Raw genomic sequence first — 18,467 nt, 5'->3', positions numbered from 1 at the left:
TGGTTGGTGATCAGATCTATTGAGATGCATCATGAATTGGGAAGCACTTAGAGTGATGATGGTCACTATAGAAAACCCAAAGATGTCTGTAGTGTCTTGTTTAGTTAAAGGGAGAGTATTTAAGAGGATGTGTACAAACTCTCTTGTCTAAAGTATGGCTAGTGAACATGCCCGATTGTCTCATTGGTAAGGATTAATAAACTTGACCATGATATGGTCCATGTTGAGGAGGAGGAAAACATAAGCATAATAAAAAAAAAACTATCTGTAATTTCAGAGCTGAAATTCTTAAGTATCTATCAGCTCACAATTTATACAGATACATATGCAATATTGCAGCTTGGCAAACTAGATTTTGTTATAGTTTGAGAGCACTTTAATCTTACTTCTCAGGAGCACTGCCTTTCTCCTCTAAGCTCTGTATTTCTGTCAGGCTGAACAGTTTATGGTGTCCTCATCTTATTGGTGTGCATTTTACCTTGTTTTAACTTAAACTGCATCATATTAAAATCCATCACCATGTATTGTATGGCACGATAATGTGTTTATATACATATAATATGCCCATTTTGGTATTTTTGCAGTATAAATGACATAAAGAATATGCAGGTGTAAGATTTAGTATCTGCTATTTTCACACTGTACTTCTTAAAAGCACAAATGATGAATGGTGTATTCTAATCCTCTATTTGTAGACACATATGGCAATTAAGTTCTTGGGAATAACATCAGATGATTCACTGGGGGCAGGTTTACCACTAGGTAAATAAGTATCTATCAGACAGGGAAGCAGCTTTTTAAGGAGGCACATCTAGAATATGCTGGGTTCTACTTGGATCATAGCTCCATTCTGGAGGTCAGACAGAGAGAGAGGTAGGTGGGCAATGTAGCCCACTTGTGCAGTCTTTTGATTCCCCCCTTTCTGCGTGACACCCCCCACAATTTGGTACTGACTTTCACCTTTTTGTTTGTTTTGTTCTATGGTGTTGAAAAGCCAATGGTAGTTGTGCCTGTATAGAGTTCTACTGTATAAATATTTGATGGATTATGTATTTGTTTACGCTGATGCATTATAGTTCATGGTATATACATGTCTTTCCCATGATTTATATTCCTACAGATTTATATTTTATGGTGTAAATCCAGTTTTCTTAAACACTATAACCAAATTTCTACACATGTAATTTCGGGTGTCTCTTCCCCACTTCTGTTAGCAGTCTTCAGAAACCAGGGAGATGCTGGCAATTGAAAGAAAGATCCCTGGACTTGAGTTGAATTTATATATGTTAGTTTTTTTAAAAAAGCCTAATATCAAAGCCCAAGGTCTCCTTTGTCTCAAGCCCCCTTCCAGTATAACACACGAGAGTTACCCTAGCTAGCCTAGAGATTCATTATGTTGAGGAGATTTTCAGAATTGGGATTGTTGCAGTGTGAAAGGCAAGGAGTTCATTTGTCTGAGCTTGCTGCCTTCCTGACACAACTGTAACTCTTCAATAGTATCAGAAATTTTCTTAATAGAGGGCTTCCAAAACAGACCAGCTCTCATAAAAGCCAATATTAATAGCTTTCCAATGCTTGAAAAGCCAGGGATATTTTCCACTGGATAAAGACCACTTAGGGTGAAGAAGCATGGTATACCCTCAAGTCCTATCTGATCTGATTCTGGTAATAAATACATTAATGGAACCACCTTTTGAGCACCTTGAGAAGGTTCACTTGCATCTCTTGATCCTAGGTTTGTTTAATGACCTCTTGTTTGTCTAGAAGAATGGAGAAGTTACTGGTATTACTGTGTAGCCCTACCTGTCATTCTGCCTTGACAAAGTGGTAATCAAACTTTGTCAAGGCAGAATGTTTCTTAGCTAAGATTTGTTTTCTTTTCACTTCATTCAGAAAGCCTCCTTAATCCTTCTACGTCCTGTTCCTAGTAACAAGAAAAAGAGACTTTACTACTTCTAAAATGAGAAAAGGGCCTTGTGCCATTTACCTCATATACAGAGTTCAGAAAATTTTATTCTTCTTTTTTTAGTAAGAAGAAGGGACTACAGTCTTTTGAGGGGACTCTATCAAGAACAGTATTCTGACAATCTACTTGTGTCACTGATAGTGAACCCCTGGCTGGCCTAAAGTTTTATTCCATTACAGTAGTCGCTGCTTATTGGCCCAAGCAAGCAAAGAGGCCATTTGATCCCCTAGATTACTTCTCAAGTAACTACAGATTAGCTGTAGTGGCATCTTTGGATGCAGCTTTTGGGGACAGAGTGCCACAGGTATCCATTTTTCAGGTGCTTCCTGTCATTTATTTTTGTCCAGATATTCTGTTTGTCTATTTTATGTATTTAGGTGGCGCCCAATATTGTAGTATGTGAGCATCTCACACTCGTTAATGTATTTACCCTCACAACATCCCTCTGAGATAGGAAAGTGCTATTATCTCCATTTTGCAGATGTGAAACTAAGTCACAGAGAGGCTAAGTAACTTACCAAAAGTTACACAAGAAGTCTGTGGTGGAGCATGGATTTGAAATTAATGGCCCTAGCCTCTAGACCATCCTTCCTCCACACATTGCCAGGAAGTCCCATTTTTGTCTGCACTTCCATAAGACAAATGCTGGAAGAGAGTGGTGTTTCTTACCTATTGTTTTATTTCAGTCTCCTGGAGCAGTGCAAAGACTTCTCCTGTATGGCTGGTTAAGTTTTGCTGTTTAGATCCCTCTCAATTATTCTGAAGTGCAAACAGCTGAATTACAGCAGCAGGCTTGCCACCTTAGGCAAGAGTGACAACAGCACAGCTGTATTTGACTTTTGGAAGGGATTTATCAGGGCTGGCATAGGAAAACATGGAGAAACTAAACAGGTAAAAAAAATTACCCTTGGGTCACAGTCTCTGTAGGGACTAATTAGCTTGCATATCATGGACATGATGGACAATCACTGCTTCTTCCTGAGCTTCCATGTATTATAATCCCTAATTTCTGTATTACTTTTCTGCACAGTTTAAAGATGTTATAGGCAGTTTGATTTAGTGTCTGAAGGAGGGCACTGGGAATTATGACTCCTGAGTTCTACCCTCAACTTTGTCAATGAGTCTTTATGCATTAAGTCACTTAATCTTTCTGTGCCTACATTACCTATCTCTAAAATGATTATATCTACTGCTTCTTACAGCGGCTTTGTGATGCTGAATTAATGTTTGTAAAACGCTCTGAAGTCCTAGAAGTGGAAAGCATTATTATAAACAGCCAGTGCAGTTGTCTTTGCTATATTAAGAAGAAAAACATCTCAGTGTCAGATCTGATATTTAGGTGAATCATAACCAATGAACAAACCTCCAAAAGAGGGATACATAACAATTTATAATCTTAACTATGATGCAGATACCCAACAAATAAGGGCAACTTATCTACAGAGATAAGTCAGATGTTTTCAGAATTCACGTGAGGATGTTGAAGGAAACTAACTTTTTAGTTATGCTTAGACTGAAGAAATTCAAACACTGTTTCAATTTACACTTGAAAAGAAAAGTTATGTGGGTCCAGTTTAGTTTTCAAAAACTTTTTGTAATATTTAAAATATATACATATTGTATTTCAATTCAAGGAAAATGTATGTTTTAAAAATACAAATTTTGTCATGAAATGAAACATGTAACATCCCAGAAAATTACCCCAGAATATATCCTGCAATACATAGCTAACAGCTCTTTTGACAGTTAGTGCATATTACAATAATTAGGCTAAGGAAAAGAAGTGAGAGCTATTTAGAGGTTAAAGTAGGTAAAATAAGTTACAGGTGAATTAGAGTTTGTAAGCCCAAAATTATAGAAGGGATGTTAGATCTGCTAACTTTCTATAACTCTCTCTGGGTTGCCCAAATAGGTTTTGGGGACCTCAATCCTTTTGTTCAAAATTTCCTGTCAGAATTCACCAGTCCAAAAATGGGGTAGGAAAGAGGTGGCCAGAGGCCTATGTTATCCCTTTTTATTTCTTGACCCTTTTGGCTGGAATAATCCTTGCTGTGTCATGGGGTCAGGCAGTTCCATGGTGTACATGCTTTGCCCATCAGTCCTTTATATTAATTGCAATTTTTTGCTTGCACCTTCTGCGTACATGCCATTGGAGATGTCTTCAGGAATGACATGCAGAGGCTCTTGTTTACAGTTCTTTTGTTATTCCTGAAGAGCTAACCTGTCGGCATTTCTCAGACTCACAACGTTCCACAAAACATACAGCAAAATTTCATAACTCCACACACAATATTAATACACACATTACAACAAGATGATAATACTCAGCAGATTATAAATTTTCCAATGGTACCTCACAAAGCATACTTTGTACGAGATTTATCACAATTTTGTACAAGTGGTGAGCATATTAGTGTAGACAGTCACTTTAGACAGCATTACAGTTAGTATTGCCATCAAAGCTTTATAATGGACTAGATCTGTAGTTAAAAGTTGAATGGCACCTGAAATATTCTTTGCTTCATGTTTATGCTGCCCTCCATTTTTAATTTGGCTTAATTTTTTTCTTTAGTGAACTTGTAGATAATTTTTTCTTGCCAGGGGCCCCAATCTTTCAAATATAAATGTTCTTAACTTTACATTGAAGTCAATGGGACTACTCACCTGCCTAAAGAGCTAACAATCTAACCAGTAGATGTGACAGAGCCAGTGAGGGTTACAAAGAGTAGGAAGGGATGTGGTGAGGAAAAATTAGGGGTATAGCAAAAATATCATGTTTGCTCAAGTGAAGGCGTGTGCACATATCTTGGTGGTTCTAGTAAGGCATGCAGATGGTATGATGATGAGGGCACTATAAGAACATGAATAAAATAGAAAGGCTTGTTTTGTTTTTCAAATTTATATAAAAACCAAGAGAGAGACAGCCTGCAGCTGTCAACACTATATTCAACACTATGTCAATTAGACTTGTTTTCAGCAACATTAGATGACACAATGCTGAAAGCAATGTCAGCAGCAAGCAGCCCACCTACATTAGGGCTCTTTATGTTATTGACACCAGACCCAATGAACCAGTTTTTCTAACGGGAATTTTTTCCAGAATGTCCCTATTGTAGATGAGGCCACAGAGAATTTACCAACTCACATTAAAAATTTGTTGGGAGCTACTCCTGAGCTGATAGGCTTCCATTATTCTTGGTTTAGAAAGCAGCATTCCAAAGAAGTGAATTGAGGATGTTACAATAGAGAATTTCTGTTGTGGTTTTATTGTAATCTGATGGTAGGGATTTAGTTACAAAATTAGTCTAATTCGGCCAGACATTTTCTGATACACAGAAGAGGAAATATGGAATTAGCTAGTTTGCATTTGCTCATTATAGAGTAATGTCATTAGAACAAATATTCCGTCAGGCAGCCATTGCATTTTAATGAGAAACTTTCCTGGACAGTGGCTTCGAGATCAGTTAAAGTGTCCTTGAGTTTTCTAATCAGCATCTATTGTGAATTCTAGAACAGAGGAAAATAGCTCCTTCCCCTCCAAACCCCATCAATTCCTTGGTATGGGAATTTAAGAAGGGGGTGGGGGACAGGAAAAGACTACAAAGAAGGAGTGGGGAAGGTTTAGGAGCAAGTGGATGGTGGTTAGCAGGAAATGGAATTTAGATGTAAAAGTGAAGAGGTTAAGAGGATGAGATATTTAGAAGAAGGTGTAGAGGGGATTACAAGGTGTGAGGGCTTCAGAGGACAATGAGGGTTATTAACAGAAACTGGGAGCAATTGAAAAATGTGGGAGAAAGTGGTGTGGTTGAGTTGAGGTGGCAAGTTAACTACCAGCCTGTTGTAGGTGAGAAGGATTAATTAATGTTTGTACAGTGCTTTGAGCTCTATTACTTATTAAATGTACACCTAATTCCATGTTAACAAGCGTATTCAGTGTACAGAGATTACAAGACTGCTGTCATGATTTTTGAGTCATTTGATGTCAGTGGAGCAATGTCAATTTACACCAGCTGAGGATCTTGCCCAGATATCTCCACTGACATAAACATAAATAAAGATCTATGGAATTATATATATGTAGCCTGTAAAATTATCTTACAGAAGCTAAAATCTGTAAATGTTCTTACAAAACAGGTACAGGCCTGCCCCAAACACACACTCAGGAAGGTTTAAGTATATAGCACTGGAAGCAAATTGTACGATACTATTAGGCTTATGTAATTCTTGTTCTAAAACTTCAGTCACCTTACTGTTAACCTTACCATTGATTTGAAGAACTTCCTTTATTACCTGACAAGCCACCTCATTCTCTGCATTTATTTTGATTTTGTGGGGCTCTCAGCCATGCCTTTATTGCTGCTGAAGAATAAAATATCTGTTATAACCAGGATCATAAATCTCTTCTCTCACTGTGGGACTATCTCCTTATGGCTGTAGATCACTTCAGTTATTGTCAAATAGTGCCATCATATCACATTGCAAATTAGGAGACCGAAAGACTCTGCTTTGCTGATTATGCCTGTTAAATGTGTGCGAGAAAAATACATTATTCCTAAAACAAAATTTAGAGAATTATTAAAAGCTTTGAGATAAAGCCAGAAAATTATGGTCAGTAGGTTCCACAAAGTAGTTTCTCTTTCTTTAGTTTAGTCAGAAGAAAGAGAACAAAAAAGGATAGTAAGTCTGTACAATAAAGATCTAAGGCACTTTAGAGCTTTAAAAACTTTTTTGTAAAATATTCCTTTCAATATAATGACAGAATCATGGTGCTATAAGAGCTAGATCTTCCTTCCAATGAAATCCTTTTCCAATGAAAACACTCCCATTGACTTAAATGCTGTAGAATGAAGTGTAAAATGCTGTAGTTCTGCTGATTCTTATCTCTTGCAGCTCAGTTTGTTCTGCCTTTTTATTGTCAAGAACTCTCTGGTTCCAAAAGTTCAACTTAATTATGGGATGAAATACTCATCATGTAGACAAGTACCATAAATATAGCTGGCTGGAAAACAGTATTTCTCCCACCAAAAAATTTTAGCGTGTTTGGAAAAAAACCTCTAATCAGCATTAGAGCACCACCTGCCTGGGGAGTAGGGCAGCCTGCCAGGTGGGTTTGCACTGGTGGCAAGGAACCTAGAAGCCATGGGAGCCTGGTCTCCTCAGTAGCCCACCAGCCAAGCTACCAAGGAAGCTGGAACCCTGGGAAGCCCTGGCTCCCAAGCTCCCCTCCAGATGGGCTGCCAAGCAGGCAGTCTGTAGGGGAGCCCAGGGAAGCGCGTGTGCAGGAAATAAAACAGATTTCCATGGGAAACCTGCAGTTTCCATTGAAAATTATGGCAAAGTCAACACATTTCTGCAGAATGTTTTGACTTTGATGAATCAGCATTATAGACTGAAAATATTCCACTGGAAAATTTCTGACCCAGCTCCAATCACAAACCACCCAAAAGCTACAACAGACTAGCAAGCACCTTGCTCTCATCTGTCTGCCCACTTCACTGGGTAAGATTTCTTCCTTCTTGAGCTTTTATAAATGTGACGCTCTCCCACTTTTTGGTGCATTCTGAGCAGCAAAGCAGCTACTTGTAAAGAGGTGCAGGGTTTGCAGTTTATGTTCGGACACGTAGCAACGCCAGAGGGTGGATTCACCTTGAGTAATAGCAGGTGATGGTAGCACTGCTACAGCCTTGTAGGGGTTCTGCTGAGGAAGAGTATCTTTAAATTTTGGCTGGTGCTCGGCTGGAGCTTCACTGACAAACACTGGTTGGAGGAGGTACTGAACCAGTGCAGCTCCTGGCTGTCCTGGCCCCACCTATCCCAGCTGGTTGCATGCCCTTTGAGGTCTGCTATAGTCTGTTATAGGAATCCCAGTGGACTGGAAGTTGAAGGTGGCTTGACTTGGTGGACTTTTTGCCCCAAAGGTCCCATGCTTTGGTACCAGCAGCCCAATGGATCTATTGCAGAAAAGAGAGTTTGTGGATCTTGTGTGTGGAAGGAAAATTTTCTGTGTTCTCCTTGAGTTTTGATTGAGTGCATGAAAGTTCTTTACTATGATATTCGAGTAATTCCTAGTGTATACACAGGTTTTGGGTCTGGGATTTTTTTAAGTGCTAAATCAAGGTGCAAGTATCCATTTGCTATTATATTTAAATCATAGATCTGAAGCTCAGACAGACTTAGTGTAAGCAGGTGCGACATCACTGTACTGATAGCTGACTTTAATTGAGAGTAAGACCTCTCATACCAGGTCTGAATCTGGCTCTCTGAAGTTTGGGGAGAACCACGTTAAAAGTTCCTAAAAACATATTTAACATAATCTGCATCTTGAAAGGTCCTAATGTGAATTGGCACAATGGGCGTCACTCTGGTCTGTTATGGTGAGGTTCATATATACTGCTTATGTGGCATTTTTCAAATTCTGAAAAAAAATGAAAGCAGCATAGTATAGTGTGTGCTAGAGTGATAGTCAGGGTAGCACTCAACTGAGAAAGACAAAGGAGTTTGAAGTGACACGCCATCCCAAATTTGTTCTTTGTAAATTGGTGCAAGCTCTTATACATAGTCTACATATATATATGTATGTAGACTATCCATAAAGACATGAATGTTTCTCAGACGTCTTCCAGCAAAGCAGCTGAACTGGAACCAATTAAAAAAAAAGATGAGTGTGGACTGTTATCAGACCCTCTTGCCCCTTCCCCGCCCATCACATTTTTATGGACATATGTCCACACAGCAAGCCATGGCTTACTCTGCTTTTGGTAATTAAAAACCGCTAGACAGCTTTGGGGGAGCAAAAGGGACAATAGAGGGAATGGGAGCCATGTTAATAACCTTCCCCTTAATCCATTAAATCAAATCTTATGGTCTACGAAAACTGCTGTTGTACAGAATGTGGCTTAGGCATTGATGTCACTTAAGGGCCTGACTGCTGAAGAGAGTTAATGAAAATAAAATGAGGTGTATTCAAAGCCTGAATTACACACTATGATTGAATTGTGATTGTCCTTTGTGTTTTATGTTTTTGTACTGTCATTAGCTTTATTGTAGGTTTTTACCTTACTTTTTCTTTTAGTTTTTAGAACAGAAAATGAGTCCATGTGGAGGTGGCATTGTTTACCTAGTTGCAACTTGGAACATAGCAATCACTCACTGAACCATTTGATTCATTACAATATGCCAGATCATTCTAGAAATAAAACCACAAACCCAGGATGCCGCTCCAACAGGAAACATTTCCTTATCTGAACCATACAAATTCTGAAGGCTGCAAGTACTGGCTCTACGGAAGACTTAACTTACTCTGAGAAATGCCTTGTAGCTGGTTGTTGAGCTGTCAGACCCTGTATGTTCATGCAGAGCTATTCAGACAACTCAGTCTGGTAGCTGGATGGGGCGGGGGATGTCTCATTAGTGCCACTCAAGAACATAAAAGGTTGAAGGTGAAATCCTGGCCCCACTGAAGTCAATGGCAAAGCTTCCACTGACTTCAGTGGGGCCAGGATTTTATTCTGAGAGCCTCTCTCAGGTAAGAAAGAGCTAGAGCAAAAGGACAGTAAATCCTACAAAAAGAAATCCTAATGAGCCTGCTCAGGAAGAAGATTGGAGCTAAAGCTTATGTTTCTAAGTAATCTTAAGTCTTGAAATCTTAATTCAAAATGTTTGGCTTTTTTTGTCAAAATTGAGATGTCTCAGGGAAATTGCTGTTTCATGTTTTTCAGTTCTTTTTGTTTTGGCAGCCGAAAACAGAAACTGAAAATTTTAAGTCAATTTTTGAAGGTTTGATTGCCAAACATTTTCAGGTTTGGAATTTTCCTTTTTTCTACTTTGTAGAAAATTTCTGACCACAATGAAAATTCATTTTTGTCAATTCAGAATAAAGCTCAAATTCAGAATAAAGACAAATGACAGGAAGTGGGGGAGGAGGAAACTCAGACGATATCCGTGGTCTGAGCAGTGTGGGGGCACCAACAATATGCATACCACTGCCTCTGACGAAGCCTAAACTTGTTCCTGCAGAGAGCTGCAGGCAGGGGACTTGTGGAAGCAGATTCCTGGCATATCATGCAACAAGCTTCTGTTTCTGGAAACCTTCTTTCACTTGTAGCCACATGACGAGCAAAATTCAATCAGCAGTATAGCAAAGGCACTAGTAAGGTGACTTATCGCACCAGGTAGCTCCTTGTGTGCTGCCTCTGGCTTATTCAAGCTAAGCAAAAGCACAGTTCCTTAAGGCTATGTCCCATTTATATTTCTTCCTCAGCTGTTAATGTTCTGCCCAATATCATTTTTAAATGGCAGATAGCCATAGGTTTCCAGTGGCAATCAGTCTGGATGGAGTCAGGCTCTGAGGAGGGGCAGTTGAGAATGCTTCAATAGGCCCTTTAAATTGCTTGAGAATGGAAATTTCCCCCTAAGACTATAAAATAGTCTCTGTAGTTGTGAAGCTCATGACACTGATGAGTATGTTTCTAGGTACTTAAATAGCCATATCCCCATAGTTCTTGAGCTTCCCATAAATGAGTAGGGAAGGGAAGTATATATTATCCCTATTTCTCAGCTGGGAGCTGAAACAGAGAGAGGTTAAGTGATTTGCCTGAAGTCACACAAGAAGTCTGTGGTGGAGCTAGAAACTTAACCCAGATCTTCCGAGTCACAGTCCATGCACTGCCTTAATTACAAGACTATCTGCATCTATGGCCCATGACTAGTTAATTGTCTGGATTCTCTCTTGCATTAGAGTACATTTTCTGTGCAGAATCATTTTCCATGTAAAGTTATTATTTTATTCTTGCCATAGATTTATGCAGGTAATGATTTTAATGATGAACCTTTGTACTCAGTCAAACTTTAGAAACATTTGGCTCAAAATCAAGCAAATGTAACATTACTAAATGGCTAATTATTGGAGACGAATGAGTATAAAGAGGATCATTGTCCTTCATAACTCATCTTCCCCACTTGCTCATACATATCTAATAGTCTGGGGCAGGGAGAATCAGAGTGTGTGCTGTTCATGCTTGAAAAGCTGTGAGGAGTGCCTGATTGTCCTCTTACACCACAAATAACTCCATTAAAGGCAGTGCACTTACACCAGGCATAGAATCAACCCCAGAGATTCCATTTTTGTTATAAATGAGGATCGAGGCACAATAATGTGAAAACCTTCCATTGAAGTTATATCTCTCTTGCAGTGTTTGGAGTGGGGATGGGTGGAGAAAGTAATAATATGATCCTATTCCTACTCACCAGTGCTGAGAATGGCTTATTAATCTCTCTCCTTCCACCCGTTCTCTTCAGGACTATATTCCGTCCTACGTAAAGTTCCTTTTTCTCAGAAACATGCATTAACATAGAGGAGCATGAATAATTGAAATAAAATATTAATTATTTACTGACTTTAAGAGCCTCTTCTTGCTTTTTTAGTATCCATCATCCCTCTCAACCTCTTCCTTTGCACAATTTCATTTTATTATTTTTAATTATCCAACACCTCTTTCAGTTTTTACTTTTTCACCCAACATTAAATAAAGAATTACCTTTATCTTTGGTGGTACTTTCAAGCATCACCAGAGCGCTTACGCAGCTCTTGCACAAAGAGGAAGGCAGATCCTGTGGCTGGGGCACTAATGTTGCTCTTGCGAGACCTGGGTTCAAGTCCCTGCTTTGCCATAGACTTCCAGTGTGAACAACTCAGCAACTCTTTGCTCAGGTCCCCAGCTGTAAAATGGAGACAGTAGTCCTATCTCAGCAATGCAGGGAGGATAAATTACTCCTGGGTGAATTCTGTGCTCCTGCATAATTTATACCTTCCACAGATTTCTTGGCTCCCCCACAGGAAAATGGGGGAGCAAAGAAATCTGTGGGGGAACACCTGCCCCTTCCTGGCAGCATGTCTGCTGGGAGCAGATCACTGCACGGGGGAGAGAGGCCAGGGGTGCTTGCGTGTGTCCGTGGAGAGACGTTAAGGTGGTCGGGCTGGGCGCCTGCCTGCCTGCATGCGAACAGGTGAGAGAGACTCACTCTGTCCCCCTCGCTCGCTGTTGCTGCATCCCGGGCTTGGAGACATAGGGCTGTGTGAAGCAGGCTCTGACCCTGAGTCTGTTGGGATCCTGGAGATGGGCAGGCAGAGCCCGCCCACTACTAAAGGACCTCCCCCAGCCTAAGGGGTGGATCCACAAGGTCCAGGATCTCAATTAAGTACAGGGAACAACTAAAGATATAACAGGGACGGGAGCGAGGTCACAGGGCTAAACGAAGGGAACCGGACAGGGACACCACACAGAGAACCCTGGACAACGCCCACTGCTCCTCGAAGGCATCAAAGGAGCCAGTGGATGCCGCCCAGAGGAACTCTGCCAGGATGTGTGAGACCAGGGAGGAACAGAAGTAGGCCCCACAGTCACAGAGCACCCCCTTGTCTACCATCCTCTTCCTGGTGGTTTAAATGGCTACTTTGGCTAGTGCCAGGAGCAGGTTGATGAGGAGGTCTCGTGACTCAGTGGGGCCATGGATAAGGTGTGTAAAGATGAATAAGTGTGGGGAGAAGTGCAGCCAGAACCTCAGCAGGAGGTGCCAAGATAGTGAGCATTTGCTGGCCTTGTTCAGAACCAGTGTTTAACTTCAGGGTGAACAAGTGACAATGCACTTAACATTGGCCTCCAGTTTGTAGTGTGTGGTATCTCTTGCTTAAATTGAAAGTATGATGCCACAGCCATGTTTGTTCGCATGAACAGTGTTGTGTCTCCAGCATTCTTAACAGCCTCATTAACACTCACCGATGTTGTCCTTGGTCAGTGGAGAGTCAGAGTTCAGAGGTGCTTTCACATGAGTTCATGTCCCAGGTGGTGGGCAAGAAGGCACCTTGCTTGTTCCTCCAGCTGCTCACTGTTCGCTCTGGCCACTGTTTTTCGTTGTGCAACTGTTCACTCCATCGCTCTGTTGTCAATGGCCCTGCGCTGTCACCTTCTGCTGCCACCTGCCACTGTGACCTCTGCGAGTTGGTCTCTTGAGGTTCCACCCAGCTCTCAGTGATTTCAGCTGAGCTCTTAGTGGGGGAACCATGCTGCTCGTGCAGACTGGGCCATCTCTTCCACAGAAACACTGTCCCACAGTAGGTCTAGGCACTTAGACCTGATTATCAGTGATTTCAGCTGTAGTGGTCACTTAACAAAACAAAAGACTCTCTATGGAGCCTAATCAGCTCTGTCTTGAAACAGTGGAGAGGGGCAGGTCAAATAGTACTTGTGACTCAGGCAGCCCATCAAGCAAAACACCTGTCCACACCCTCTCTCTTGATGCCCTCAATCAGCACAGGTAAGTACAGTTCTACTGCCCTTTACTCATACAGTAAGAATAACATTTCATTATCCTCCCCACCACACACATTCAAGTGATTTGTAACCCAGCCCCAGCCAAAATCTATCACTTGGGCAACACAGCTCAGTTTGCTGGAAACCTAGTAGATTAGGTGTGAATGTAAATACAATTTGGTCCTGAAGCCTTTCCCCCCAGCCCCTAGCTCATCACTCGCTGTAAGGGAGAGCTGATTTAGACTTTGCTTACAAATCATAATTTGAAATTATTAGGTTGGCCAACATCACTGAAATGAATGCACTGACATTGTCATAAAAAACAACAGCTCTTTAAGAAAGCTAGTCTATGTTTATACTTTTCAAATCTATTATCGTTTTTCAGATTCACGTATTTTATCATACACTGTATATGCTTTTAAAGTGTGTATTACTGTTTCAACTTCAATTCAAATTTCCAAACAATCACTGACCAGGCAACACTGCATGTAACTAGTTCACAAAACTGGGCGGGGGTGTTGGGGAAATTCAGGGGGTGTGTAGACCCCCCCTTAGAGGGGGTGTGGGGAAAACCCTGGTTTCATTGTTCTAATGGAATGTAGCCACTGTGTGAGGTTGTGGTTGGAGAGAGAGTGAGTTTCCCAGATAGCCAGGGCTAATAAACACACAGGGATTTGAAAATCCAGATAGTGATCTTGAAGTGGACTCTGCTCAATGAAGAGCCAATGCAGGAACAGCATATTACGATCCCAATGACCCTATTGCTGAACAGGAAGTCTTTCTTAGGGCTTGTTTCCACTTACTGGTGGACAGCGATCGATCCACCAGGGGTTGATTTAGCGGGTCTAGTGAAGACCTGCTAAATCGACCGCAGATCGCTCTCCCATCGACTCTGGTACTCCAACGGAACTAGAAGAGTAAGGGGAGTCGACGGGAGAGTGTCTCCCATTGACATAGCACAGTGTGGACCCTGCGGTAAGTAGATCTAAACTACGTCGACTTGAGTTACGCTACTAACGTAACTCAAATTGCGTAGCTTATATCGACTTTCCCCCGTATGGTAGACCTGACCTTAGGGAATTGGGCTTCCTTTTTATAGATATATAATGTTGGGACAGTTGAGTTGAAATGTTACAAAGTGTGCATCATCGTGGCCAAATTTGATTATGGTAGGCTCAAGTGCAATCTCTGTGCTTATTAGGGTATACAAGTGCAGTATGGAGCACTAGAGGACCCCAAAGTTGTGGAGTATTTTAACAATCTGGGGCAAGGGCATTTGATGGATGGGGTTTTTCTCCAGTTTTTAGAACAAACTTCTTGGACAAAGCTGGGAAACGTGAAGAGGTTTGGACCTGTCTGGCAAGGACCCAGGGTTGTGAGTTCAATCCTTGAGGGGGCCATTTAGGGATCTGGGGCAAAAATTGGGGATTGGTCCTGCTTTGAGCAGGGGGTTGGACTAGATGACCTCCTGATGTCCCTTCCAACCCTGATATTCTATGACTCAGAGGTATTGTGGACTTTATCCAGGTTTAACCATTGCCAATACAGCATGTGTGGGGTGGGGAATCATATCTGTCCTGTTAATGCTCCATTGAAAAATGAATTTTCTAATGTTGGAATTTCTTGTCCTCACTTTTTTACTGTGTTCTTGCTCTTTCCCAATGTTTGTTTTCTCTTGGTGTTTCTTGTCTCTTTAGAGTACATTCTTACATTTGGTCCATTTTTTTATATTTGCTTTTTATTCTCATAGTCTGCAGAATGTATAGATTTTCCTTTTCCGCTACATGTCAGTCCTTGTACTACAATCTGTCTCTTTCCTCTTTCTTTATAACCTTTTTCTGTTTCCTTCCTCTTTCTCTGATTTTCACATTCTTTCTCTCATCTCACACACTTATCTGTCCCTTTTTACTTCCACTCAGCTATCACACTTATTACTTTCTTCTGCCTGTTTTTCATTTCTCTTGCATTTTCCTTAATGCTGTTTCCTGCTAGTGGTCCATGCTGGAAATATTTTGAAACCAACATGTTTTCATGATATTCACATGATATTTTCAACAACAGATGGACCTAGAACATTTAACTCTGGTGTTCAACTGCAGTTTGTTTTTAGCTCATTTTGCAAGATATATTTTGATCCTTGAAAATAACATTTCTTTAAGTGATTTTTTCCCCTTTCTTGCCTGGCAAACATGGGGAGGTTTTGTGGGAGTTTTTCCTGTTTCCTGTGGAGCAGAAACCAAAGAAGGCTTTAGTTCACATCCTTGTATTTGTAACAGATTGCTGACCCACTGGCACGGCACCTCCTGCTGGTTGTCCGGGAATTAGGTCTCTCAGCCCTAGAGTGTCCTCTATGGGCCGGTGTCTTGCCCTCTGTTACCTACCCCTCTGCAGTCCCTTTATCTCCACCACGTATAGGCCCCATGTCCCCTTACCTTGGGGTGTTGCCCGTCAGCCAGGGAACCCCACTCCCTTGAGCCCACCTCGCCTCAGTGACCCACTGCCAGTCTTCATCTAGCCCCATCCCTCAGGGGCAAACTTCAGTCTGCAATGGCCACTCATCATTGGCTAGGGGGTTAGACCTGCTGCCTTTCCCTGCAGCCCCAGTACCTCCTTAGGCCTTCCTGTCAGACCTCAGCCTGGGAGGTCGCCAGTCTGAGCTCCCCAGCTCAGCCTGCCCCTTCCCCAGCAGTGCTCTATTGAAGGTACCCTGTGCTCCCGGACAGCCCGGTCCTTCCCACCCCCAGGCTGGAGTGAGACTGCCTGCCTCCTAGCTCACAGCCCTTTTTATACCAGCCCTACTGGGCCTGGATTGGTAGCTACCTGCCTTCACCTGATGGGCTCCTTGGGGCAGCCCTTTCCCAGCACTGGTTTTAACCCCTTTCAAACCAGAGCGGGGTGACCACCGCACTACAGTGTTTATGGGGACATCATAAATATCAGCTGTATCACTTTGGAGGAAATGCTGTCTAGGTTTTGTTTGTTACCGTTTGCTACTGTAGGGAGCAGACATCCACAATAGTAGATAGTAATAAGTTTTCAGGCTCTTCTGAAACTTTAGATTTTTCCCTTTTGACTTTAAAATATTTCTAAGGGATCTTGGGGGCGGAGAAAGCTCTTAAAGTATCACATATGGCTCTGTGGGAAATTTCTCCCTCTCTTCCAGGTGCCATCTTGAATTTCCTGTAGCTGAGGAGAGTATTCCAGCAGCTTATGTTTGAAGCTTTAAACGTTTCATTTTAACTGAGGAAGAGCATTCTCCATGAGCAGAGGCATTTAAAATCCAAAACATGTTTACATCCAAAGGGGTTGTGGGCATTTCCTCTTCAAAGGAGAGAGGTATCCTCCATTTGGCAAATGAGGAAGCACATTTTATTAAAAATAAAAACAAGCAAAACCTGATGGGGCAATTGGTATATTTAACACACTCCAGGACATCATATGGAGTTATAGTCATGCTACTCTGGTGCAGAAAATGCTTAGCATTTGGCCGCCCACCTCCTTAGAGGTTTTTAAGGTCAGGCTTGACAAAGCCCTGACTGGGATGATTTAGTTGGGGATTGGTCCTGCTTTGAGCAGGGGGTTGGACTAGATGACCTCCTGAGGTCCCTTCCAACCCTGATATTCTATGATGAATATATAGAAAGCTAATTGCAGTAGAGTGATGCTCCATTGTTATTGAGAACATAGTTTTTAATCATAATAGTGATGCACCAGTGGACTCAATAGTTGTGGTCACAGATGGTGGATATTTGTTAAACGATCTATTTAGGGATCTATTCTTCTCGCGCCACATTGTGCATAACTCTCTCTGACACTAACGGCAATTACATGAGTTTGGAGAGGAGAACAGACCCCCTAACTGTTGTGAAATGGAAGCAAATTAGTCTTTGAAAACTTTTAATTAGGGATGAGTTGAACCAGTTTGGAAAAAAGTTAGATGCCTTCTCTTCCCAAGCTCCACTCAGGATCAAGTAAGACCCCTTCTCACTACTGGGCCCATTTCATAGAATCACAGAAGATTAGAGTTGGAAGAGACCTCAGGAGGCCATCTAGTCCAACCCTCTGCTCAAAGCAGGACCAACCCCAACTAAATCATCCCAGCCAGGGCTTTGTCAAGCCGGACCTTCAAAACCTCTAAGGATGGAGATTCCACCACCTCCCTAGTGCTTCCATTCCGTTCCAGTGCTTTACCACTCTCCTAGTGAAATATGTTTTCCTAATATCCAACCTAGATTTCCCCACTGCAACTTGAGACCATTGCTCCTTGTTCTGCCATCTGCCACCCCTGAGAAGAACATAGCTCAGGGTGGGCAAAATACGGCCCATCTAACATTTCTGTCTGGCCCACCAGGCTCTTTGGCTGCCCCCTTGCGAACTCCGGGCCGCTAACAGTCCTGTGGTACAGCGGGGCGCTCAGGCAAGCTGCCTGCCTGCCACGGCCCCACGCTGCTCCCAGAAGTGGCCGGCTGCTGGCACGTCTCTGCGGCCCCTGGTGGGGGGAGGCAGCTACGTGCGCTGCCCCCACCCCCAGCACCATCCTCACAGCTCCCATTGGCCGGAAACTGGCCAATGAGAGCTGTGGAGGCAGTGCTTGTGGGCACGGGCAGCACACTGAGACCCACTGTCTCCCTCCCCCAAGGGGCATGCAGAAATGTGCCAACAGCAGGCAGCCGCAGCCACTTCCAGGAGTGGCATGGGGCTGTGGCACGCAGGCAGCCTGCCTGAGCCCTACTGCACCACCAGCTGAGAGCCACCTGTGATAAGCTCCTCCGGCTAGATCCTGCACCTCGCACCCCCTCCCACACCCCAACCTCCTGCCCCAGGTCAGAACCCCCTCCTGCACTCAAACTCTCTCACAAACTCCACACCACCTCCATTAATATAGTAGAAAATGTGCGGCCCGTGACGACTTACCAAAATTCGTGGAGTGGCCCCCCTGCAAAAATTATTTCCCACCCCCGGCCTAGCTCCATCCTCTTTGGAATCCCCCTTCAGGTAGTGGAAGGCTGATATCAAATCCCCCCCGCACTCTTCTCTTCTGCAGACTAAATAAGTCCATTTCCTTCAGCGTCCCCTCATAAGTCCTGTGCCCCAGCCCTCTAATTGTTTACGTTGCCCTCTGCTGGACTCCCTCCAATTTGTCCACATCCTTTCTGTAGTGTAGGGCCCAAAACTGGATGCAGCACTCTAGA

Source organism: Lepidochelys kempii, chromosome 9, assembly GCF_965140285.1.
Source record: "Lepidochelys kempii isolate rLepKem1 chromosome 9, rLepKem1.hap1, whole genome shotgun sequence".
Lineage (NCBI taxonomy): Eukaryota > Metazoa > Chordata > Testudines > Cheloniidae > Lepidochelys > Lepidochelys kempii.
Note: the sequence above shows the minus strand (reverse complement) of the source record.